Source organism: Triticum dicoccoides, chromosome 2B (genome assembly GCF_002162155.2).
Source record: "Triticum dicoccoides isolate Atlit2015 ecotype Zavitan chromosome 2B, WEW_v2.0, whole genome shotgun sequence".
Lineage (NCBI taxonomy): Eukaryota > Viridiplantae > Streptophyta > Magnoliopsida > Poales > Poaceae > Triticum > Triticum dicoccoides.
The window spans coordinates 512,898,572-512,914,315 of record NC_041383.1 but is presented as its reverse complement, the minus strand read 5'-3'; the positions used below and the strand labels follow the sequence as shown (position 1 = coordinate 512,914,315).

Genomic DNA, 15,744 nt, shown 5'->3' with positions numbered 1-15,744 from the left:
CTGCCCCGTCGCCACCCCACCCCTTCGCCGCCCCCATGGTGAGCCCCTGCCACCCCTCTCCAGTTTTTTCTGTTAGGTTTAGGTTTAATTACGTTAGGTTATTTAGTTTGTTTAGGTTTAATTAGTTTCGGTTCTTTAGTTTAGGTTATTTAGTTTAATTAGTTTAGTTAGTTTAGGTTTAATTAGTTTAGGTTATTAGGTTTATTTAGTTTAGGTTTAATTAGTTTTGGTTTTTTAGTTTAGTTAGTTTATGTTTAATTATTTTAGGTTATTTAGTTTAATTAGTTTAGGTAGTTTTTTTCTTCTGTTTTTTAAGAATAAACAAGAAAGAGGGAAAAAGAAGTAAAAGAAGAAGAGGAAGAAGAAGAAGATGAAAAAAAGAACAATAAGTAGAAGAAGGAGAAGGAGACAAAGAAGAAAGAAGAAGATGAAAAAAATAAGTAGAAGAAGAAGATGAAAAAAAGTAGGAAAAGTAGAAAAAGAGGGTTGCCGATGGTCGAGGGTTGCCGAGGGGTCAAGGAGTCGAGGGGAAAAGGGGTCGAGGGTCTAGGGGTCAAGGATTGAGGTGTTGAGAGGTCGAGGGTCAAGGGGAAAATGGGTCGAGGGGTTGAGGATAGAGGGGAAAATGAGTCGAGGGTCTAGGGGTCAAGGATCGAGGTGTCGAGGGTCGAGGGGAAAAGGAGTCGAGAGGTCAAGGATCGCCGAGAGGTCGAGGATTTGCCATCCCGACCACGACACCCCGACCACGACCCCCTGACTCCGACACCCTGACCCCGACACGACACCCCGACCCCGCCTCGACACCGCGACCCCGACACGGCACCCCTGACCCCGACACAGCACCCCGACGCGACACTAACGACACCCTGAGACCCTGACACAGCACCCCGACCCCGATATTAATTAGTTTATGTTATTCGGTATTCAACTTTTATTATGTTCCTAATGATGATACACACTTATTTTTTTATTATGTTTATGTTGTACTAATTTCGTTTACTCTTTGTCATTGTAGGTGTTGACAAATGGTGGGCGTTGGTCGAGAGTGCTCCGAGCCTCCTTCCTCGGCGCGTGCTGGGAGGGGTGCTGTTATTCCACCCCAACACCTTTGGAGAGCGTTGGTAGACAACATGCATACACCGGTGGGCGCTTCTTCTTCGGCCTGGAGAGGTCGGGGGAAGACAAAGAGGGGTGCAAGTAGAGGTGGACATGGCAGCGGGAGAGGTAGGAAGGCTGTTGTGCCTTCCTCGCCCCCACCCCCAGCTGATTCTCTGGACCACCGGAGTGCTCCGTCTCAGGTGGACCCATTTGACTTGGACCCGTCTCGGACTCCGGTCCATGAGCCTTGGGTCGACGAGCCTCGGGTCGCTGAGCCTACTTCCGACGAGACACAAGTCCCAGAGTCTTCCTCCCAGGAGACTCAGGTCCCAGAGTCTTCGTCCCACATGACTCCGGAGACTAGCGGCCATGCTGATGGTGGCAAGGAGACCTTTTCTGACGATAGCTACAGTGAGGGTGAGCTGGTTGAGGGGGGCAAGAAGCTCTACCAGCGTGGTGGTACAAAGCTCCCGTCCGTGCCAGCGACCCGCGACCAGAGGTGGTTGATTGAGCCTAACGGGGAGAAGTAAGTGCAGTTACTCTTTTTTAACCTTTTGCCTTCATGTTTCTTCAAATTAATATCTAATGTGTTGTCCTTGTCATACTGCAGGGGTTAGATACACGCATATGGTGTCCGCAGGCTCAACCAACTCCTTGGTGTGCTTTGCTGGCACCACTTCCTGGGGTGGGTCACGTTGCCCGGTGAGGGTGAGGTTCCACAACTAGCACTAACCTGGGAGCTGCACGAGGCTGCCCCAACCCCGCCGGGGGAGATGGTCGATGGTGTCATGTGCAAGACGGTGGCCAATATTGTGAGCTGATGGTTTTGGTTAGTTTCTCCTTTACAGAATTAAAAATCAACAGTACCTAGTGATTGTACTAATCAGTGTTGTCTTGTTTGATTGCAGAGCTTCTACAGGTGTCTTGCGGAACACGATGCCGACGCGGCTATGGTTCTCAAAGCCGAGTGCAAGCGCCTACTTCAGAACTTACAACACGAGGCTCGGGTGCAGGCTATTCGAGACTACTACGCCTCGACTAGAATTAGGAGGGCCAAGAAGAAGTGTCATGGCAAGTATCTGAGTAAGGATAAGTACATGAAGGTAATTACCTATTCTTAAGGCCTTGTACCTAGTTTCCTTGATTTAATTCATAGGCGTAGCGCTGAAATTTCTATTTGTCTAACTTAGGTGCCCCCGAGATGGTGTGCGGATAGGATGGACTGTTGGGAGAGGTTGCTGGATGAGTGGTGCTCTCCCCAATGGTTAGCCATCCACAATAAGGCCAGGGATAAGCGTGCCCAAATGGAAGGTGTGCCCAAATGGAAGGTGTGCCACACCATCCAGGGAGCTCCACCACTGGGTATGTGGTTCGAGCCCTTAATGATTTATGCAATTTCATTCTTCATGCTAGCTTTAGCCCTTTAATTACTAATTTACCCTGTTCCTCTATTTTAGGCGCGACAAAACAACAAGGAGGTGCCACCGATGTACGACCTCTATGCCATGGCCCATAGTGCCCCATACAAGAAGGCCAAGGCATTCTCGGAGGATGACCTCGATCATATAGAGAGCTACACCAACATCTCCTCCTACAACAAGCTCGTGAGGTACAAACAACAAGGAGTCTTTTTGATCCTGAGCTCATGATGCTATCTGGTGACGGGAGGAAACATGGCTCGGTAGCCATTGGGGATGGACTGATACGTTGTTCTAGAAGTCTCTCGGAGATCAAGAAGCACCAGACGATGTCTCTTCCTGATATGAGGCGTCGACCACAGCCAATGGACCTCACCGTCGAGGCTAGGACCCAGGAGCTTCTGGCGGAGGCAAATAGGCAAGCAGCACAGAGGGAGAGGAAGTTAGAGGAGAGGTCGGCTAGTCTGTTGGAGGCAGAGAGGAACCAGAACAACATGGGTCACCGATCCCTATACGAGCTCCTCATGGTAAGTTTATCCCGCATATTGGCCAAATCATGCACGTAATGTTCGTTTCATTACTAACTGATATGACTGACTCGTGAAAACAAAATGTGCAGTCTGTGTGCGAGAAAAAACGGCCAGACCCCTCCGTCGATGCCCCAGATTGGTATAGTAGACACGGTGAGTTTCATTTGAATGGTCATTATTTACTAGTATTCATATTTCAGTTGCATCATGCTAACTAGACATCGCAAATGATCTTTCGTGCAGCACGCCTCCCGATAAGCATCGACCGATCCTTCTCCGTCTCACGGTGGCGCAACCCTGACCGGTCCTTCTCCGTCTGGCACTGACGCAAACCCGAGCGCTCCTTCACCTCTGTGATGATGGTAAGTTTTCCCAAGTGTTTTTCTTAACAAATGCATACTTAGCTTAAGAAATGACCTACTTAGCTCCAAAATGACCTATACGTAGCTTATTTTCCTCGAAAATGACAGAATAACCTTAGTTAGCTCCAAAATGACATATTCTACCTAGGATAGCTATTAAATGACCTATACTTAGCATTTTCTCCTCCAAAATGACTTGATATGCTTTGTTAGCTAGAAAATGGTATACCTACCTAGGATAGCTCAATAATGATCTATAGCTAGCTTAGCTAGTTCATTTAGGACATAGTTAGGTCACTTAGGTAAAAAAGGCATAACTACCTAGGATAGCTCAATAATGATCTATAATTAGTTCATTTATGACATAATTAGCTCACTTAGGTAAAAAATGGCATACTAACCTTGGTTTAGCTCCAAAATGACCTATAATTAGCTTATTTTCCCCGAAAATGACATAATAACCTTACTTAGCTCCGAACTGACATACTTTACCTAGGACAACTATAAAATGACCTATACTTAGATTTTTTTTCCTCCTAAAAGACTTAATATGCTTAGTTAGCTGAAAATGTCATAACTACCTAGGATAGCTTAACAATGATCTATACTTAGCTTACCTAGTTCATTTATGACATAATTAGCTTACTTAGGTAAAAAATGGCATAATAACCTTGGTTTACCTCCAAACTATCATATAATTAGTTTATTTTCCTCCAAAATGACAAAATAACCTTACCTAGCTCCAAAATGACCGTTTTAACCACTAGTAGAAAAAGGGTCTAATGTGAAACTCATTAGTCCCGGTTTGCAATTGAACCGGCACTAATGTGACCATTACTGCCGGTTCCAACGGCCAGGCGGGCGGCGCTCATTAGTACCGGTTCATGGCGAACCTTTAGTACTAGTTCGTGTCACGAACCGGTATTAAAGAGGTGGTGGCCTTTAGTACGGGTTGGTGGCTCTAACCGGTACTAAAGGGGAGGGGTCCTTAGTACCGGTTGGATCCACCAACCGGTACTAAAGGTGGTGGCTTTACTACGGGTTGGTGGCTCCAACCGGTACTAAAGACCCCCCCCCTTTAGTACCGGTTGGAGCCACCAACCGGTATTAAAGGTGGTGCGCTGCCACCCGCAGTGCATAATGTTTAGTCCCACCTTGCTAGTTGAGAGGAGCTCGCACCGGTTTATAAGCCCCGCCGCGGCTACCGTGTCGAGCTCCTCTCTAAGCAGGCCTTTGTGGGCCTATTGTAAGTCTTCTGCCCTGTGGGGCCTACTGGGCCGTACGGCCTGTATCCTGGCCCAACTAGAGATTGGGTTTCTAGTCGTATGCAGGCGGTGCCGGCCCAGTAGACGAGGTGTTTTTGCTTTATTTCAAAAATAAAAATAAAAATAAATCCTTACCAACCGGGACTAAAGGTCCCCCAGACCACGGCGCGCCTCGTGCCACGTGGTGGGCCTTTGGTCCCGGTTCGTGTTGAACCGGTACTAAAGGCGGGGGACCTTTAGTCCCCACTCTTTAATACCGGTTGCAGAACCGGTACTAAAGGTCCTTACGAACCGGTACTAAAAGTCGTTTTTCTACTAGTGAACTAGGATAGCTCTAAAATGACCTACACTTACCATTTTGTCCTCCAAAATGAATAAATATGCTTAGTTAGCTCAAAAATGGCTTAACTACCTAGGTTAGCTCCAAAATGACCTATTTACCCAGCTTTGCTCTAAAATGACCTACACACTTAGCATTTTTACCTAGCTAAAAAATGGCATTTTTACCTACCTTAGTTAGAAGAAGAAGATAAAGAAGAGGAGAGGAGAAAAAGAAAGAGAAGATAAATTCTTCTTCTTATTATTTTTCTTCTTTTTCTTCTAGCTAGTCTTCTTCTTCTTCTTCTAACTTTCATATTTCCTAATATGCAGATTTTCTTGAGATGAGGAAGCTTGCATTGATGGAGTGTACTCTTCTACTTGTGCTTCCTTTTTAATTATGGAAACTTGTTGGAAACTTGTTTTGGATATGCATGTATGGAAATGTTGTTGGAAACCATTGTATGTTGTTGGAAACTTGTATATGTTGTTGGAAACTTATTGTTGGTATGCTTGTAGAAATTATTTTGAAATGTGTGTGTATATATATATGTGAAATTCTGTCAAATTGAATGAATTTAAGAAAAACAGAAAAAACGGGGGCTTTATAGCCACTTTGCCGTCTGCTGGCAGATGGCAAAGGTCTTTGCTGTCAGCTCGAAGATGGCAAAGCTGCCACGTGGCAGCTACTGATGTCTACTACACAACCTTCTTCTTGTAGACGTTGTTGGGCCTCCAAGTGCAGAGTTTGTAGGATAGTAGCAAATTTCCCTCAAGTGAATGACCTAAGGTTTATCAATCCGTGGGAGGCGTAGGATGAAGATGGTCTCTCTCAAACAACCCTGGAACCAAATAACAAAGTGTCCCTTGTGTCCCCAACACACCCAATACAATGGTAAATTGTATAGGTGCACTAGTTCGGCGAAGAGATGGTGATACAAGTGCAATATGGATAGTAGATAAAGGTATTTGTAATCTGAAATTATAAAAACAGCAAGGTAGAAAGCGATAAAAGTGAGCGTAAATGGTATTGCAATGGTAGGAAACAAGGCCTAAGGTTCATACTTTCACTAGTGCAAGTTCTCTCAACAATAATAACATAATTAGATCATATAACTATCCCTCAACATGCAAGAAAGAGTCACTCCAAAGCAACTAATAGCGGAGAACAAACGAGGAGATTATGGTAGGGTACGAAACCACCTCAAAGTTATCCTTTTTGATCTATCTATTCAAGAGTCCATAGTAAAATAACACAAAGCTATTCTTTCCGTTCAATCTATCATAGAATTCGTACTAGAATAACACCTTAAGACACAAATCAACCAAAACCCTAATGTCACCTAGATACTCCATTGTCACCTCAAGTATTCGTGGACATGATTATATGATGCATCACACAATCTCAAATTTATCTATTCAACCAACACAAAGTACTTCAAAGAGTGCCCCAAAGTTTCTACCAGAGAGTCAAGACGAAAACGTGTGCCAACCCCTATGCATAGGTTCATGGGAGGAACTCGCAAGTTGATCACCAAAACATACATCAAGTGGATCACATGATATCCCATTGTAACAACAGATAAGCACGACAAGACATACATCAAGTGTTCTCAAATCCTTAAAGACTCAATCCGATAAGATAACTTCAAAGTGAAAACTCAATCCATTACAAGAGAGTAGAGGGGGAGAAACATCATAAGATCCAACTATAATAGCAAAGCTCACGATACATCAAGCTCGTGCCAAATCAAGAACACGAGAGAGAGAGAGAGATCAAACACATAGCTACTGGTACATACCCTCAGCCCCGAGGGTGAACTACTCCCTCCTTGTCATGGAGAGCGCCGGGATGATGAAGATGGCCGCCGGTGAGGGATCCCCCCCTCCGGCAGGGTGTCGGAACAGGGTCCCGATTGACTTTTGGTGGCTACAGAGACTTGTGGCGGTGGAACTCCCGTTCTATCTTGTGTTTTGATGTTTTCGGGGTATATGGAGATATATAGGCGAAAGAAGTCGGTCGGGGGACGCTCGAGGGGCCCACGAGATAGGGGGGCGCGCCCAATAGGGGGGGCGCGCCCCCTCCCTCGTGGCCTCCTCGAAGATTCTCTGAGGTGAACTCCAAGTCTCCCGGATCATGTTCATTTCAAAAATCACGCTCCAGAAGGTTTCATTTCGTTTGACTCCGTTTGATATTCCTTTTCTTTGAAACACTGAAATAGGCAAGAAAACAACAATATGGGCTGGGCCTCCGGTTAATAGGTTAGTCCCAAAAGTAATATAAGAGTGTATAATAAAGACCGTAATCATTCAAAACAGATAATAATATAGCATGAATCATTCATAAATTATAGATACATTGGAGACGTATCAGCTACCTATGCAACCTGGGGTATACTGGGTTGGCCTATTTTGCAGATTGGCCGTCCGCTGGTAGACGACAAAGGCCTTTGCATCTTTCTCGTCTGCTGGCTGACGGCAAAGATGCAAAGGACTTTTCCGTCTACCAGCTGATGGCGAAGCACGCCGTTAACCACTTAACGGACCTAAACTACCATGTGTGCCATCTAGGTTCTTTGCCGTCTACTTATAGATGCCAAAGGCCTTTGCATCTTTGCTGTCCGTCAGCAGACGGCAAAGAGGCCTTTGTCGTAGCCTATTCAGCCGGACATGTTGCCGTTTGCTGGCTAATGGCAAAGGTCTTTGCCATCCGCCTCGCATGCCTTTGCCGTCATCCATGGCTGATGGCAAAGTGCCTGATTCCTGTAGTGTATGATGGAAAATAGACCCGGGGGAAATAGGTTTCACTAGAGGCTTCTCTCAAGATAACAAATAATACGGTGGGTGAACAAATTACTATCGAGCAATTGATAAAAAAGCGCAAGGTTATGACGATATCTAAGGCAATGATTATGAAATATAGGCGTCACGTCCGTGTCAAGTAGACCGACTCCTGCCTGCATCTACTACTATTACTCCACACATCGACCGACTCCTACCTACATCTAGAGTATTAAGTTCATGAAGAATAGAGTAACGCATTAAGTAAGATGACATGATGTAGAGGAATAAACTGAAGCAATATGATGTAAACCCCATCTTTTTATCCTCGATGGCAACAATACAATACAATACGTGCCTTGCTGCCCCTACTGTCACTTGGAAAGGACACCGCAAGATTGAACCCAAAGCTAAGCACTTCTCCCATTCGAAGAAAAACCAATCTAGTTGGCCAAACTAAACCGATAGTTCGAAGAGAATTACAAAGATATCAAAGCATGCACATAAGAATTCAGAGAAGATTCAAATAATATTCATAGATAAGATGATCATAAATCCACAATTCATCGAATCTCAACAAACACACGCAAAAGAAGATTACACCGGGTAGATCTCCAAGAACATCAAGGAGAACATGGTATCGAGAATCAAAGAGAGAGAAGAAGCCATCTAGCTACTAGCAATGGACCCACTCTTCATCGAAAGGGTAATAGAGTTGAGGTAGAAGCCCTCCGTGATCGAATCCCCCTCCGGCAGGGTGCCGTAAAAGGCCCCTAGATGGGATCTCACGGGTACAGAAGGTTGCAGCGGTGGAAAATTGATTTCATGGATGCTTCTGGTGGTTTGGGGATATATGTCAATATATAGGATGGAGAATTAGGTCAAAGGAGTCACGAGCGCCCCACAAAGGTAGGGGCGCATCCTACCCCCTGGGCGTGCGCTCCCCCCTTGTGGCTGCCTCGTGGCTCTTCTGACTTGATCTGCAAGTCTCATGGTTGTCTTCTGGTCCAAGAAAATTCATTGCGAAGTTTTTTTTTTCCGTTTGGTATTCCTTCTATGCGAAGCTCAAAAATAAGGAAAAAAAAACAGAAACTGGCACTGGGCTCTAGGTTAATAGGTTAGTCCCAAAAATAATATGAAATAGCATATTAATGCATATGAAACATCCAAAATAGACGTATCAGAAGCATATAAGGAGAGTGTGTTGGCCTCACAAGATAAATCATTTTGAGTTATTTGCCACAAAGGTTGTTTGTGCGCGGTTGCACATTGATTTGAATCGTTGTGCATCTTCATGTCATGTTAGAATCCTGGTTCGAGAGTCACCAAATGTTAATCCAGATGTGTATGACATAACAATGAGCCAAACTCCAATGATACAACCTTTGAGCCCCGTCGGGAATGACCAACTTGATAATCAAGACTTGCACATGGATGGTCATGAGTTTGATGGTGATGAATCGGAGGCTTATCATCATGACCATTTATGTTGGTGATGTGGAGGCAAATTGCATAGAAGAGGACATAGATCATGACATTCCATATAATAGGTCCTATGCGGGGAACTAGGAGGACGAAGGCTCGGATGAAGAAATAGATGGGGATGGTTTGACGGCTAAAGAAGCCAATGCTTTCAAGAAGGTAATAGGCCGGGGTCACGAGACATCATTGTTGCTTGATCTATGCCTAGCCGATTGTTGATGGTGGCACATGTAAAATTCTTGCACCAAGGTTAACCTCAAAGCGATATACCGGAGTAAGTGTATATGATGTTAGTGAAGGAACAATATTTGAAAGCTTGGTAGAACTTCATCTTGCACCAAGGTTAACCTCAAAGCGATATACCGGAGTAAGTGTATATGATGTTAGTGAAGGAACAATATTTGAAAGCTTGGTAGAACTTCAAATATGGGTTAAGGACTACGCGGTTAAGTTTCTTTGTGGACAAGTCAAACTCCAAACTGCGTTATTTGGTCAAATGTAAGGAACATAAGAATCATCGCCATGGGGTTATCCGTGCAAGATGTGTCAAAGGCGGGCCACAATGGAAGATTACAAGTTCCGTGTTTCAACACCCATGTAGTGGCAAGAATATTGATGATGCTAATGTAAAGGATGATCGCCGTCAATGATCTGTGTCAAAAACCAACTATAAGTACCAAATCCTAATCATACCATACAAATCCCTACCCATACATTTCTAAGACATGTGCAAACATCAACAAATTTCGAGAAATTGATGAACTAGGGTTTGCACATATGGGGTCAATACAAAAAACAAAACCAATAAAAAGAGGGGAAAGTTAGGGGAATACCTTGAGGACTGGGAGGGGAAGAAGATCCACCAATTTCCCCCTTTGATCTGCACTTCTACGACACAGATTTTGAGGAGGAAGAGAGGGGCAACCGGGGGGGGGGTGAGAGAAGCCACCGACATAACAGAACCCTCTTGGCTAGGGTATGAGCCCTTCTCGCGCTAGCCCAAGGGATTTTTACGAAGGGGCATGGTGCCCCGTACAAGGGCGTCATGTGTGTCGACATAGCACCCCCTCCTTGGGCATCATGCGACGAAAGATGGGCCGAGTCATCGCCGATGTGGCAGTTTAGTGATGTCTACTATGCAAATTTATTCTTATAGACTCGTGTTGGGCCTCGAAGCACAGAGTTTTGTAGAACAATAGCAAATTTCCCTCAATTGGATGACCTAAGGCTTGTCAATCCGTGGGAGGCGTAGGTTGAAGATGGTCTCTCTCAAACAACCCTGCAACCAAATACAAGTAATCTCTTGTGTTCCCAACACACCCAATACAATGGCAAATTGTATAGGCGCACTAGTTTGGCGAAGAGATGGTGATAAAAGTATAACATGGGTGGTAGAAATATATTTTTATAATCTGAATAAATAAAAATAGTGAGGTAGCAAACGATAAAAGTGAGCACAAACCGTATTTCAATGCTTGAAAATGAGGCCTAGGTTCCATACTTTTGCTAGTGCAATTTCTCAACAATGCTAATCTAATTGGATCATATAACCATCCCTCAAACTGCGATGAAGAATCACTCCAAAGTTCCTATCTAGCGTAGAACATAAGACGAAATTGTCTGTAGGGTACGAAACCACCTCAAAGCTATTCTTTCCGATCAATCTATCCTAGAGTTCATACTAAAATAACACCAAGCTATTCTTTCCGATCGATCTAACCAAGAGTTCATACTAAAATAACACCCAAGAAAATTCAGATTCATTATATTCAATCCAACACAAAGAACCTCAAAGAGTTCCCCAAGATTTCTACCGGAGAAACAAAGACGACAATGTGCATCAATCCCTATGCATTGATTACCCCAATGTCACCTCGGGAATCCACTAGTTGAGTGCCAAAACATATATCAAGTGAATCAATATAATACCCCATTGTCACCACGGGTATTCATATGGAAGGCATGTATCAAGTGCTCTCAAATCCATAAAAGTATTCAATCCGATAAAAACCAAATATCAAAGGGAAAACTCAATTCATCACAACAAGATAGATAGGGAGAAACACCATATGATCCAACTATATTAACAAAGCCCGTGATACATCAAGATCGTGCCATCTCAAGATCGTGCTACTGGTACAAACCCTCAACCCCGAGGGTGGACTACTCCCTCCTCATCATGGTGGCCGCCAGGATGATGAAGATGGCCACCGGTGATGATTTCCCCCTCCGGCAGGGTGCTGGAACGGGGTCTAGATTGGTGTTTGTGGATATAGAGGCTTGCGGCGGTGGAACTTCCGATCTAGTGACTCCCCTAGGGTTTTTGGAATATTTGGAAATTTACAGGGTGAAGAGGTGGTGCAGGAGGCCACCAAGGTGGGTACAACCCACCAGGGCACGTCTGGGGACCCTCCGGGTATCCCTCCCGTACTTCTTTGGTGCACCGGGTGTCTTCCGGTCCAGAAAAAAAATCTCCAAAATTTTTCGCTGCGTTTCGACTTCGTTGATATTGATTTTCTATGATGTAAAAAACAAGCAAAAAACATCAACTGGTATTGGGCACTATGTCAATAGGTTAGTCCCAAAAAATGATATAAATTTGCTATAAAATGATTGTAAAAATCCAAGAATGATAATATAACAGCATGAGTACTTCATAAATTATAGATACATTGGAGACGTATCAGCATCCCCAAGCTTAATTCCTACTCGTCCTCGAGTAGGTAAATGATAAAAGAAATAATTTATGAAGTGTGAATGCTAGCAAAGTGCATAAGTTTGATCAATGATAATTTCCATCACTTTTCCTAGCATCATAACATCGATTCTTTCTCATAAAACTTTTCATGTTAAAGTAGCAACCAGTTCACATGTTAAAGTTCAAACAATGAATTCTCTTGATGTTCCATGCTATTATAATTTTTCATTGTTCCTTGCTATTATATTATCTGTTTTGGATGTGTTATATGCATTAATATGCTATTTTATATTATTTTTGGGACTAACCTATTAACCTAGAGCCTAGTGCCAGTTTTTGTTTTTTCCTTGTTTTTGAGCTTCGCAGAAAAGGAACACTAAACGGAGTCCAAACGGAATAAAACATCACGGTGATTTTTCTTGGATCAGAAGATACCCATGAGACTTGGAGTGCAAGTCAGAAGAGCCATGAGGCGGCGACAACGATGGAGGGTGCGCCCAGGGGGTAGGGCGCACCCCCTACCTTGCGGGCCCCTCGGTGACCCCCTGACCTAGATCTTCCTCCTATATATTTGCAAATATTCCCAAACCACCAGAGGCATCCACGAAAACACTTTTCCACCGCCGCAACCTTCTGTTCTCGTGAGACCCATATTGGGGCCTTTTCCGGCATCCTTCCTAAGGGGGATTCGATCACGGAGGGCATCTACATCAACTTTATTTCCCTTCGGTGATGGTGGAGTAGGGGAGATGTGCTCATCATCTACAAAGCTATGGAGTGATGCTATCTTCTGAGATGGCTCCTGAGGGAGTCCTGGATTAGGGGGTGTCCGGATGGCTGGACTATGACCTTTGGCCGGACTCCTAGACTATGAAGATACAAGATTGAAGACTTCGTCCCGTGTCTGGATAGGACTTTCCTTGGCGTGGAAGGCAAGCTTGGCGATATGATATGAAGATCTCCTCCCATTGTAAACGACTCTGTGTAACCCTAGCCCTCTCCGATGTCTATATAAACTTGAGAGTTTTAGTCCGTAGGACGAACAACAATCATACCATAGGCAAGCTTCTAGGGTTTAGCCTCTCTGATCTCGTGGTAGATCAACTCTTGTACTACCCATATCTTCAATATTAATCAAGCAGGAGTAGGGTTTTACCTCCATCAAGAGGGCCCGAACCTGGGTAAAAACATCGTGTCCCTTGTCTCCTGTTACCATCCGCCTAGACGCACAGTTCGGGACCCCCTACCCGAGATCCGCCGGTTTTGACACAGACATTGGTGCTTTCATTGAGAGTTCCTCTGTGTCGTCACCCTTAGGCCTGATGGCTTCTTCGATCGTCAACCACGACGTGTTCCAGGGTGAGACTTTTCTCCCCGGACAGATCTTCGTATTTGGCGGCTTCGCACTGCGGGCCAATTCGCTTGGCCATCTGGAGCAGATCGAAAGCTACGCCCCTGGCCATCAGGTCAGGTTTGTAAGCTTAAACTACACGGCCAACATCCGCGGGGACTTGATCTTCGACGGATTCGAGCCACGGCCGAGCGTGCCGCACTGTCACGTTGGGCATGATCTAGCTCTGCCGCCGGACAGCACCCAGAGCGCCGCTCAGGTGTCCGCTCCGACCACCAGCTTGGAGCCGGCTGCGCCAGCCGGGGATGGTCGGTTGGACGCCGCCCCAGGAGCCGGGATCTCTATGGCGATAGAGCCGAATACCAGCCTAGTCCTTTGCAAGGCCCGTGACTCCAAGGTGCCAGACTCTGTTCCGGACTCCGAATCTTCCGCACCCCTTCCGATCGAACCCGATTGGGCTCCGATCATGGAGTTCACCGCCGCGGACGTCTTTCAGCACTCGCCCTTTGGCAATATCCTGAATTCACTAATGTCTCTCTCTTTGTCAGGAGAGCCCTGGCCGGACTATGGTCAGCATGGTTGGGATGCGGACGACGAAGAAATTCGAAACCCACCCACCACCCACTTTGTAGCCACTGTCGACGATCTAACCGACATGCTCGACTTCGACTCCGAAGACATCGACGATATGGACGCCGATGAAGGAGACAACCAAGAACCAGCACCTATAGGGCTCTGGAAGGCCACCTCGTCATATGACATATACATGGTGGACACCCCCAAAGCAGGGGATGGTGATGAAAAAATGGAGGACGACCCCTCCAAGAAGCAACCCAAGCGCTGACGTCAGCGGCGCCGCTCTAAATCCTGCCAAAGCAAGAATGGCGAATCCGGCACCGGAGACATCAACACCCTGCACAGTGCCGAAGACAACCCCCTCCAGCAGGATTCAGCGCAGGAGGACGAAGGAGCCAGCCCTCATGAGAGAGCGGCAGATAGAGAGGTCGAGGACGACAATTATATGCCTCCCTCCGAAGATGAGGCAAGCCTCGACGACGACGAATTCGTCATGCCAGAGGATCCCGTCGAACAAGAGCGTTTCAATCGCAGGCTTATGGCCACGGCGAGCAGCCTCAAGAAAAAACAGCAGCAGCTTAGAGCTGACCAAGACTTGTTAGCCGACACATGGACTGAAGTCCTGGCGGCCGAAGAGTATAAACTCGAATGCCCCTCCAAGAGTTACCCAAAGCGCAGGCTGCTACCCCAACTAGAGGAGGAAGCAACTAAACCTACATCACTAGCGTACAATGCGCCCGAACGGCCACCCCGTGGCCGCGACAGAGAGGCCCTTCGGCCCTCAATCCAAGCCGCACCCCGGCGCCGCTCTAAGAATACCAGAGCACGGGGAAACGCAACAGACCTTTGGGACATTTTGGAGGATAAGGCAAGGCAAACAAGATCGATCTACGGATCGCGTGGGCGCCCCACATCACGTGACGATAACCGTCACACCGGATATGATAAATACGGCCATGCCGAATACAACAGACAAATCTCATCCGAGCTACGTCGCGATATAGCCCAGTACAGGGGCGCCGCACACCCACTATGCTTCACAGACGAAGTAATGGATCATCAAATCCGCGAGGGTTTTAAACCCGTAAACATCGAATCATACGATGGCACAACAGATCCCGCGGTATGGATCGAGGATTATCTCCTTCATATCCACATGGCCCGTGGTGAAGATCTACATGCCATCAAATACCTCCCGCTCAAGCTTAAAGGACCAGCTCGACATTGGCTTAACAGCCTGCCAGCAGAGTCAATTAGTTGCTAGGAGGACCTGGAGTCCGCATTCCTTGACAACTTCCAGGGCACTTATGTGCAACCACCAGACGCCGATGACCTAAGCCACATAATCCAGCAGCCAGAGGAATTAGCCAGACAATTCTGGACACGGTTCCTAACCAAGAAAAATCAAATAGTTGACTGTCCGGACGCCGAGGCCCTTGCAGCGTTTGGCACAACATCCGAGACGAATGGCTTGCCCGGCACCTAGGACAGGAAAAGCTGAAATCTACGGCAGCCCTCACGACACTCATGACCAGCCCTGGCAATTCGGATACCAACGACAACAATGGCAGGTCACGTCGCAACAAGCACAAGCGCCGCATTAATGGCGACAATACTGAGGATACGGCAGTCAATGCCGGATTCAGAGGCTCTAAACCAGGTTAGCGGAAGAGGCCATTCAAAAGAAACCCTCCGGGCCCATCCAGTTTAGACCGGATACTCGATCACTCGTGTCAGATACACGGCATGCCCGAACAACCAGCCAACCACACCAACAGGGATTGTTGGGTGTTCAAGCAGGCAGGCAAGTTAAGTGCCGAAACCAGAGACAAGGGGCTGCATAGCGATGACGAGGAGGAGCCCCG

General features: G+C 46.1%; 1 pseudogene; it reads right to left on the bottom strand.

Moving 5' to 3' along the window:
* The window catches only part of LOC119367929, a 171,737-nt pseudogene that overhangs the window by 140,291 nt on the left and 15,702 nt on the right, over positions 1–15,744 (bottom strand).